Source organism: Gymnoscopelus braueri (genome assembly GCF_963280865.1).
Source record: "Gymnoscopelus braueri genome assembly, contig: SCAFFOLD_106, whole genome shotgun sequence".
NCBI classification, from domain to species: Eukaryota; Metazoa; Chordata; class Actinopteri; order Myctophiformes; family Myctophidae; genus Gymnoscopelus; species Gymnoscopelus braueri.
The window spans coordinates 142950-152500 of NW_027660360.1; the positions used below are offsets into that span (position 1 = coordinate 142950).

Genomic DNA, 9551 nt, shown 5'->3' on the forward strand with positions numbered 1-9551 from the left:
TGCATTAAATTGCTGTCTAACACTATGCCAAGAAACTCGAGGGTAGTAGCAGGCCCCACAGTTTTTTCCTCTGAGAGAGGCACATTTACTGAAAAGCCCTCTTAGGGCGCGCTCTCATCGCACTTTTATTTTACCTCTGGGGCAGAATCTGCCAATGCATTGTCAATGTAAATGCGTGGATTCACGCAAGAGCGGATCTTTCCGCCTGTCGCGCAGACCTTGCGTTTATCTGCTCTACGCGACTTGTCCATTGGAAGCAGAAAACTGCTGGAGGCAGGAGCTGATTTTCTCCCTCTGTCCTATCGGGTGAGTCGAAGGCGGACCGTCCCAAGACTCAGGAAGCACCATGGTGCTCAAGGCAGCAGGCGGTGCGGGCTACGGGGACGGTCCTGAAAGTGAGTGACAGGTGCGTCACTCCCGTTTTTTAGAATCCGCTGGCTGCAAAAAACTGTGGCCGCGCACAACCTGCGTTTAACCGCGGCCAGCCAACTTTTGGTGAGAGCGCGCCCTAACGGCATCAATGCATTTAGCAGGAACAGAGTTGGGAAAATCAACCACCAGAAAATCGTCTAGCAAGACGTTCAATAATATCTAGCATAGCGCTTCTGACAGTGTGTCAAAAATGCGGGGGCTACTGCGACATCCAAAAGTTAAACGGACTGCAAAATAAAATTTGGACTTCCATTTAATCCCAAAGAGATGCCACTGGGAGGGATGAAGAGGCATAACTTTAAAGGCGTCTGAAATATCTGCCTTACCTAACCAAGCCCCTTTACCTGCCTGTTTGATGAATTTGATTGCGTGGTCAACTGTAGCGTAAAATAAAGAAAACTGTTCAAGTGGAATTAAACTGTTAACACTGGGATGCCTAGAATTATTGTGAGGGGCTAACAAGTCAATAATTAGCCTCTTTTTGCCAGAATATTTACGTGTTGCAACTCCAATTGGGCTGATCCTAAATATAGGAAATGGAGCTTTAGTAAACGGACCAATCACAAACCCTTTCTTAACCTCTTTCTCTATTAGAGTCTCTACTACTGCTGGTTCTCTGAGTGCGGAAAGCAAATTTGTACACACAAAAGAGACATTTGGCAGGTAACAGAGACCTGCTAAAAACCCCTGAACTAAACCAGTGATGAGGTAGTTAACGAAACATCTGTTTGGGTGTTTAGATAAACAATGAGAGAGTTCAGGCACGTTGATCGGGGTTGATGGGTGTTTTATTTTCTCTTCCCCGAAAACGCCGGGCGGGACCGGCGTGGGCACACAGCCCTTGGATGGCTGTCGTTGCACATGCTGCAAATGTGCAAAAACTTACAATTAGGGTACGAACAAACAGATTCATTGAAATTGATGCAAATAGGAGTACCGACTTGACGCTTCACCTCTTTGTCAGGATCAAAAGCACCACTGGATCTGAACGGCGCGGGTTTGCTGGGATAAGAGGCTTTAAACGCTGCCCTGGGACAGAGGCTTGCAGAGTGGGTAAAAGAACCACAAATGGAGCAAGACAGGGAACGGTGACCAGTAAAGTGCCTGCTGAATAGTTCCAGGTCTAACACACCCCAATCGAGACGTGTGTTGAATCTTTGCAAATACATAGCAGCTTTGCTAGAGAAAGATTTGTGATACTCATAAAAGAGCGTTCCGCCATACGACAGCGCCAGGTCGGATATAATAGCCAGGTAACAGTCCAATTCAACTCTCCTCTCTGGGAACTCTTCACACAAAACATCTCTGAAGACTCCATAACCTACGTTAAACTCTGCCAGCGTCAGACTTTTTAATAAGCGCGGGTCGCTCTCTTTTAGAGAGAAAGTGAAATCCCCGCAGTCTACTAGACGTTGGTCAATCATGTCAGCAGCACAGAGAATTTTGACAAGGTTAACATCATTACCTGCTATAATTTGGCTGCGCAGGCTCGCAGATATACCCGCAGCAGGAGAGATGTACGGCACTCCTGTAGCCATCGCTGGGACTGCAGTTCCCAGGGTTCTTTGCGGGAACATGACTGCCCTGGACGGGACGTCTGGGAGAGGAGCAGGAGGAGCAGGAGGAGGAGTCGTAGTGAGAGACAACGGCATAGCGACAGGAGGAGTAGCAGCAGCAGCAGCAGGACCTGGCCCGGCCGCCAGGTGACTGAAAAAGTTGGACGCAGAGGCTGACGTGGAAGCTATTGCTGGATTTTCCAGTGTGGTGATACGGTTGTTCATCTGACCGATGGATGCTTTTATGTCTAGCAGAGCTGACAGGACTGGATCGCCTCCTGGTGGAATAGCAGAAGCGGAGGAGGGATTCCTTGATTTTTTTGTTGATCTGAATGGCGTAGCGGCCGGAGTGGTGTTCTTCCTTTTCGATGCAGCTTTTTTGTGTGCGGTAGAATCGCCATACCGGGCTTCGCCTTCTTCGATGACAGACAAGAAGAAGTGAAACAGCTCGATGTGAGACAACCCCAAGGGGGGTGAAATCTCATGGAGACTGTTGACTGGCCAGTCCTGTATTGACAGCTGCTTCTGGGTTATACGGGAGCTCCGGCGGACTTGTAGATTGTCTTCTTCCCCTACAGTCGCTGGAATGGCAGCCACAGCCACTGGTGTTATATCGACCCGGGGATCAGCCAGAATATCGGCTTCGTCCATGTCCGAGCCAGTAAGGAGCAAACCGCTTGGAGATGACATCATCACAAAAAGAAGCAGCAAGAAACGGACCCACATCAGGTAGGCAGCCTACTGACCAGCAATTTAGCACAGTACTGAATGAATGAGCAGCAGCACAACAGCAGTGTGCAGCTAAAGCAAGCAGGATGAGAAGCGCAGACTTCCAGCTTAAATAGAGCGGTCTGAGAATTAAATGAGTGTGAGTGGATGAGTGGATGTGTACGTGGAGCTGATGTGGTCCAATAGTAGGCCATCCTCACTGCACTGAGTTCCCTGACAGAACTTGCTCTGCGCATGTCTGTGACAGGCGCGACGCTCATGTGTTGGCGAAGTCCATGTGTGTGTGTTTCACCCTCTGACACTGTCACAGTAACTTCAGTGGCACTTTCATCTGTTTCTCTTTGGCCCAAAGTAGATGTAATCAGGAAACTGTCGAGGGAGGTGGGGGGCCTTGTGGTCCGTTTTTGTTTGGCTGCAGTGGGTGTGGGGCCAGGAGTTTGAGTTGTGGGGCCAGGAGTTTGAGTTGCATCATCCCCAGGTACAGACAGGTTGTTGTCCTGGCAGAACCTTTTCACTGATTCCCACACTTCGCTCCATGTATCGCCCTGCCTCTGAGATTTTAAGTGTGCTTTCAGATTGGTAGTGAGTGCAGCAGCTTCGGAGAGTGTGGAATTGGTGGACTGCAGGCCCTTGTGCGTAACATGGATCACACGCAGTATGTCCTCAAATACAATGAGACATGTAATGAATGACATTCTTGTCATGTGTTCATAAAGGCCACTGGCATCAACAGACCATCTTCCTCCCTCATCATTAATTTCTTTGAGGCACCCTGTAATAGCAGAGTAGTGGGTTTTAACTGAATGCACAGCTCTCCACTTGCATGCCCATCTTGTCTCACTAGGCTGTACAATTCCTGTTTCTTTCATGTGCAGCGATCTTTGGACTTCAATAAATCTGTGGTGATTTGACGGTTGTGCAAATACATTGTACAGTTTATCAATAACGTTTAGGAATGTTTTTACACTGCGGTTGACAGTGCAACACTCCACAAGCACCAGATTTAGTTTGTGTGCCAAGCAGTGTATGTACGTTGCGTAAGGGTACGTCTCTTTGATGCGCTGCTGCACGCCTGAAATGTGACCCGACATTACGGAGACACCGTCGTAACTCTGAGCAACAATTGGGATGTTTTTGAGACCACCCATCTCCAGTCCTGTGTTTATAGCGTCCACAATCCCAGCTGCATCGCGAGATGCTGAACAGTCAATAAAACACAGAAAACGCTCCTTGATTTCAAGCTGCTCTGCATATCTTAAACAAACTGACAATTGTTCAGTTTTGGAAGACCTGGCCTTGTCTGCCATAATAGAAAAAAAAACTGTATCCTGCAATTTCTGCATAAACCAAGTTTGCACATATTCCAATTATTTCGTTTTGAAAATCTGGGCTTGTAGAATTAAAATAATTTGACTGCATGCTTGCAAAATCTTTATCATACTTAGAATAGAAGCTGCACACCTCAAGAAAGTTGCCCCTTGAGTCTGACTCCTTTCCCTCCCTGTGGCCACGGAAAGGCAATCCAAGTTTAGACAATAGCCTAGTAATATCAACAACTTTGCACAGATAAGATCTGTTCTTCTCAACTGTAGCTTAATGACTTTCTGATAGTTTAGCTGCAATAGAGCCTGAAGATGCACTCCTTTTAAAGTTATCCCATTTAATCATGCAGCTCTTATGGGCCTTGCATATTGCATGTTTGTCCAGTTTAGTGGCCAGTTTTTTCCAGTCACTCACTCCCTTACGAAATGAATCCTCCACACTGCTGTCATTCTGGAAATGCCGGCATGCAAAACAAAAGACAGCATCCTTTCTCACCGAATACTCCATCCAGGCATGCTTCTTGTAATAATAAGTAGAAAATGATCGTTTGTTTTTTCCAATGATCTTTGAGGGGAATTCTGATAAAATCGGCTGCTTGGGACCGCATTGTTTTTCCCCAAGATCATCCACCGATGGCCCCGGACACAGTGCAGGTTGTTCTGCCGGTGGAGAGGCTGCTCTCTCCGGCTCTGCAGGGGGCCTCGACGCCGGCAACTCTGCTGCTGCGGTGGGGGTGCTCGTTGTTGTTTGTACAGGCTGCTGGTGGCTGGGGTCAGGCGGCCGCGGTTCTTGTGTTGTTGTTGCAGTTGCATTGTCAGAATTTGGACGCTTCATGAATCGACGGATATCCATGTTTATTTGCTGAGTTTTTAATGAATGATCAATTACCCTGGCTACAGGTAACAGTGACACATGAGGTAGGAACCAAGAAGAGCCTAGGGTCACAGTCACAGCAAGGTACCTGCTGGCTGCTGTAAGACCCACTGGCCACTTCCGTCTCAAGTCATTACGAAAATCATGTCACATGAGTCATGACTACTCTAAAATGTATTTTTTACAAAACAAAACATTATAGAATTCAGATTTATGTCTCACTTTTTAATTATTTATTAAAACAAATATATATATATATATATATTTTTTTATATTGAAAAAAAAAAGAAAGAAAGAAAAACCCGGCCCCCTGCCCCCCCCCCCCCCCCCATAAATACAAATATTTTTTGCAGCATCTGTTATGCTGCCAAAAAAGGAACACCTCAAACCCCTGTTGTTATCAGTGGTAAAGCCTCACTATGTAACTTTTTTTAAATGCATAAAATGTAATTTTGTCCAATCTGTATGGTAGAGTATGTTAATACAATGTAACTTGTACAATTGGGGTGGTTCTGTCTCCCTGCTCTTCTATTGAGACATTTAGATCATGTCAATGGTCAGGTCTCACCTAGACACAGGATCTGACACAAAATCTTACCTGATGTTCAGAATCAATTTATTCCCCTTAGCTCAATGGTAAAAAAAATCTGCACTTTCTCAGGAAACCGCTTTCAAATCCTGGGTAGAAGAGGATGGTTACATATTGCTGCTTTAAAAAAGGAGCCATATAAATGATGGTTAATCATTGATCTGATGCTGATCTCTATTTGTTGTACTTTATTGTCCCCTTGACAAAATGTGTCCTCTGTAGACTATTTAATCCATCTGGGTGATGATGATCAATGACACAAATTGGTATCGTGATATTTATAGACCCAACATCAATATTGAATATGTTGTCATTCTTTCCATAATCATTCTAATTACACAATTCAACAATGTGCATCCATGTATTAAAGCTGTAATCCATAAGTTTTAAGGTAATTACATTGATGTCCAAGCTACAAGAAAGATGACAGCGCATCTAGTGTTTAATCTGGTGTGATGTCTGCTTCAAATAGCGTTACTGACATTGTCAAGCAGTTGGTGTCCTACCTGACACCAGGGTCTAAACGTTGTTTAACTCAATCAGATTCAGTGTGAGGATTGAGACTGTCAATGGAGGGTAGTAACATACACTACCATACATATGTACTAGTTATATTGTATTAACATTAGCATAATCTACCATACTGATGTACTAGTTATATTGTATTAACATACTGTACCATACAGATGTACTAGTTATATTGTATTAACATACTCTACCATACAGATGTACTAGTTATATTGTTATATCTATATATTATAGAGTAGTTCCGTAGAAGCGGATTGAGTGGCCCTGTCTTGCCCTAAGAGGACTGACCGTGGGTAGCTACTGGGACGTAAGTCGCGGCTTGATCAACCTCTCGTGGTGACCCGGCTGGGTCACCTGGGCGAGGGTGTATGTTGTTGCGAGACCCGAAACACCCTATGACCCCAGGCTACAACACTGATGATACGTCCCAGGTGCATCCACGTGATGTTTTCTTTATAGTTAGTGACTCTATTTATAGTGGCTCATAGGAATTAGACTACGTGACAACCAGGAATAGTTTGGTGACCACCGGAGAGACGGGTGACAGCCAGAATGTAGACGGCATCCGGGAGCAGTATGGGTTGGCGTCCCAGCCTGTGTCTTCCGTGAGGAAGAAGCCCAACAAATCCACGGTGAGGTCTTTAAGGAGGGCCATTCAAGCAAGCCGCAAGTGGAGCCTGCAGTACCACCACGGCCCAAGAAACCATCACGCCAGAAGGAAATGTTTGGATCGGGGGGAGTCTGGTGCAACGCTCAGGTCCTGGACCTGGTGAGACGAAGGAGGAGCCCGGCCAGGAGGCCACCCACAGAGCCTAGTCCCTCCACGTGCCAGAGCCTCCCCCAGTCCCGGCAGAGTAGTTCCGGAGAAGCGGATTGAGTGGCCCTGTCTTGCCCTAAGAGGACTGACCGTGGGTAGCTACTGGGACGTAAGTCGGGGCTTGATCAACCCCGGCTGGGTCACCTGGGCGAGGGTGTATGTTGTTGCGAGACCCGAAACATCCTATGACCCCAGGCTACAACACGTGATGATACGTCCCAGGTGCATCCATGTGATGTTTTCTTTATAGTGTATTAACATACTCTACCATACAGATGTACTAGTTATATTGTATTAACATACTACCATACAGATGTACTAGTTATATTGTATTAACATACTACCATACAGATGTACTAGTTATATTGTATTAACATACTCTACCATACAGATGTACTAGTTATATTGTATTAACATTGACTGATCAATTTCAAAACCCTGTTCTCTGTAAATCTCTCCAGGAAAGGTTCCTCAAACATCCTGAAGGTTATGCCCAAGAGACAGTGCTGTCACGCCGAGTAAAAGAATGGGAGGAGAACATCTGTCCCGTGCTGTTAATGCAGGTACCACACAACCTGTGGCTTTACCACACATAATCACATCACGCAAGTCTGCACACTGGAATTTCTGATGAAGATCTTTTGATTGAAACATGAACAACAATAAACAAGTGCAGAGCTGAGAACCAGCGTGCAGACTTTATTCTTCCAGCCCCAAGACAAATGAGCATGCATTTTCTCTTTGCCACAATCCATAACATGTGTCAGTAGTAGTCTTAATATCAATGTCATGGTCTATTCACATGGCTTTATTTATTTTTTGAATTGGACAAAATATAAACTCATACAATTATTACAATCTTATTGAGCTTGAGGATCTGAACAAATAAGTAAATGGTGCCCCAAAGTAGCTGTCAATAGGTTATACCATGACATACCATCTGTATGGTCCTTTAAGTTCACATCTCTACTCTTTCTCAGGTTCACTATATCTGTCTGTCTCTTTGTCTCTGTCTCTGTCTCTGTCTCTGTCTCTCTCTCTCTCTCTCTCTCTCTCTCTCTCTCTCTCTCTCTCTCTCTCTCTCTCTCTCTCTCTCTCTCCCCCCCCCCTACCTACCTACCTACCTAGGAGAAGTGTCCAGCATTTTACATCCATGACTATGGGGACAGGATCGTGGAAAGTTCAGGCAGCATGAAGCAAAGGAAGTCCTTCGCCTCCATCTTGTGTGGCCTTGACAACTTGGAAGCATGCAAGTACATGCTGGCTTCCCTCCAGCTGGTGAGCAGTCACATGTTAGAACTACTTTGAATTTAGCTGAGCTCTTTGATTTGGACTGTACGTACGTCACACCTGATGTGAATGTTTGTTTCTGTTGTCATTACCAGGCCAATGGTTACACATTGGAGATGGACTAGGGTGAGTACCTGGAGGGAGGAGAGCCTGGACACCATGAGACTGACCCTGCTGTGGACTGACCTGCTGTGCACCAACAGACCGCTCTTTAAAAACCTCAATGCAGCTAATGCCACCTGTTCTGGGGGCGACAGCGGCTCAGTAGGGGTAGAGCTGTCTTGGAATCGGAAGGTTCCCGGTTTGATCCTATTTGTGCTGCATCAAGGATTAAATAAACCATATTGTACTGTAACATTACAGCATGTAAGACAGACAAAGTGACCGATGCAAGCTTTCCAGTTGTCTGATCCTTTGGCCTGGAATAAGCTTTGTTTCACTAAACCATTTTAGAGCTAGGGTTAATGTCATGGAGGAAACATAAATCTGTAAATGTTTTTAGAGCCTTAAGTGGTAACAATATTAGAAATAATCACACCAAGTTACATATTGAAGTAACAAAATGTTGTTTTTATCATTTATATTTAGTCATCTGTACTCACTTCATATACAGTGTTCTATATATGTCTTAACCTCAAGGGCAAATACAATTAAAAAGAATTGCTTGTGGCTTTTCTTTATAATATTAATACATAAAATCATAAACTGTACTAATGTCATGTATAATGTCCTATTAATGTCAATGACTAAGCATATTGGTTGAGGGTGACAGGTCCCTGCTCTCTGTGTATGACAGCAGTTATGAATACATATGTATGCTGATGCTCTACTGCATCCACACTTGTTTGTAATGTCCAGCAGGTGGCAGCAAAAGCCTAATTGCGAACGCAGCGGAAGGAGGCGCGCCTCCGCGCAAGTGGAGCTTACTATGAAACCGTGCTTGGCTTGTGTGTGTGTGTGTCTGTCCGTGTGTGTGCAGCCGCGCCCCCATGTGACTCACATGCGTGCACTGCCTGTAAGCAGCCACCCGAGTGCGCCAGAGTGCAGGAATTTAGACAATGCTCTCATTACAACACACACACACACACACACACACACACACACACACACACACACACACACACACACACACACACACACACACACACACAATGTTCTCTCCCCATCACGGTGAAATAACAAGGATTACAAGTCCATAAATACACAATATTTTCTTACTTGTTTCATCAAAGAATAGGCCACAAGCCATAGCGTTTGTATATTCATGTTGAATATTGAATTAGAATGGGTTAATGAATAATGATCACATATGTTCATGTTTATTATAGGGGTTCAATTACAACACATTTTCATATGTAAGATGATTTGTTTCACAGCCACATACACATGATAATGAAAGATGTCTAACTCCAGC

The 9551-nt window shown here is 44.9% G+C and overlaps 1 protein-coding gene across 1 annotated transcript in view; it reads left to right on the forward strand.

Moving 5' to 3' along the window:
* LOC308081628 (uncharacterized protein) overlaps nucleotides 1-7418 on the forward strand; it is a 34480-nt gene extending 27062 nt beyond the window's left edge. The window contains exon 12 of the mRNA XM_080457988.1: nucleotides 7309-7418. The gene's annotated coding sequence lies outside the window, so the exon portion shown is untranslated. The remainder of the gene's footprint in view (nucleotides 1-7308) is intronic.
* Nucleotides 7419-9551: the final 2133 nt, after the last annotated feature.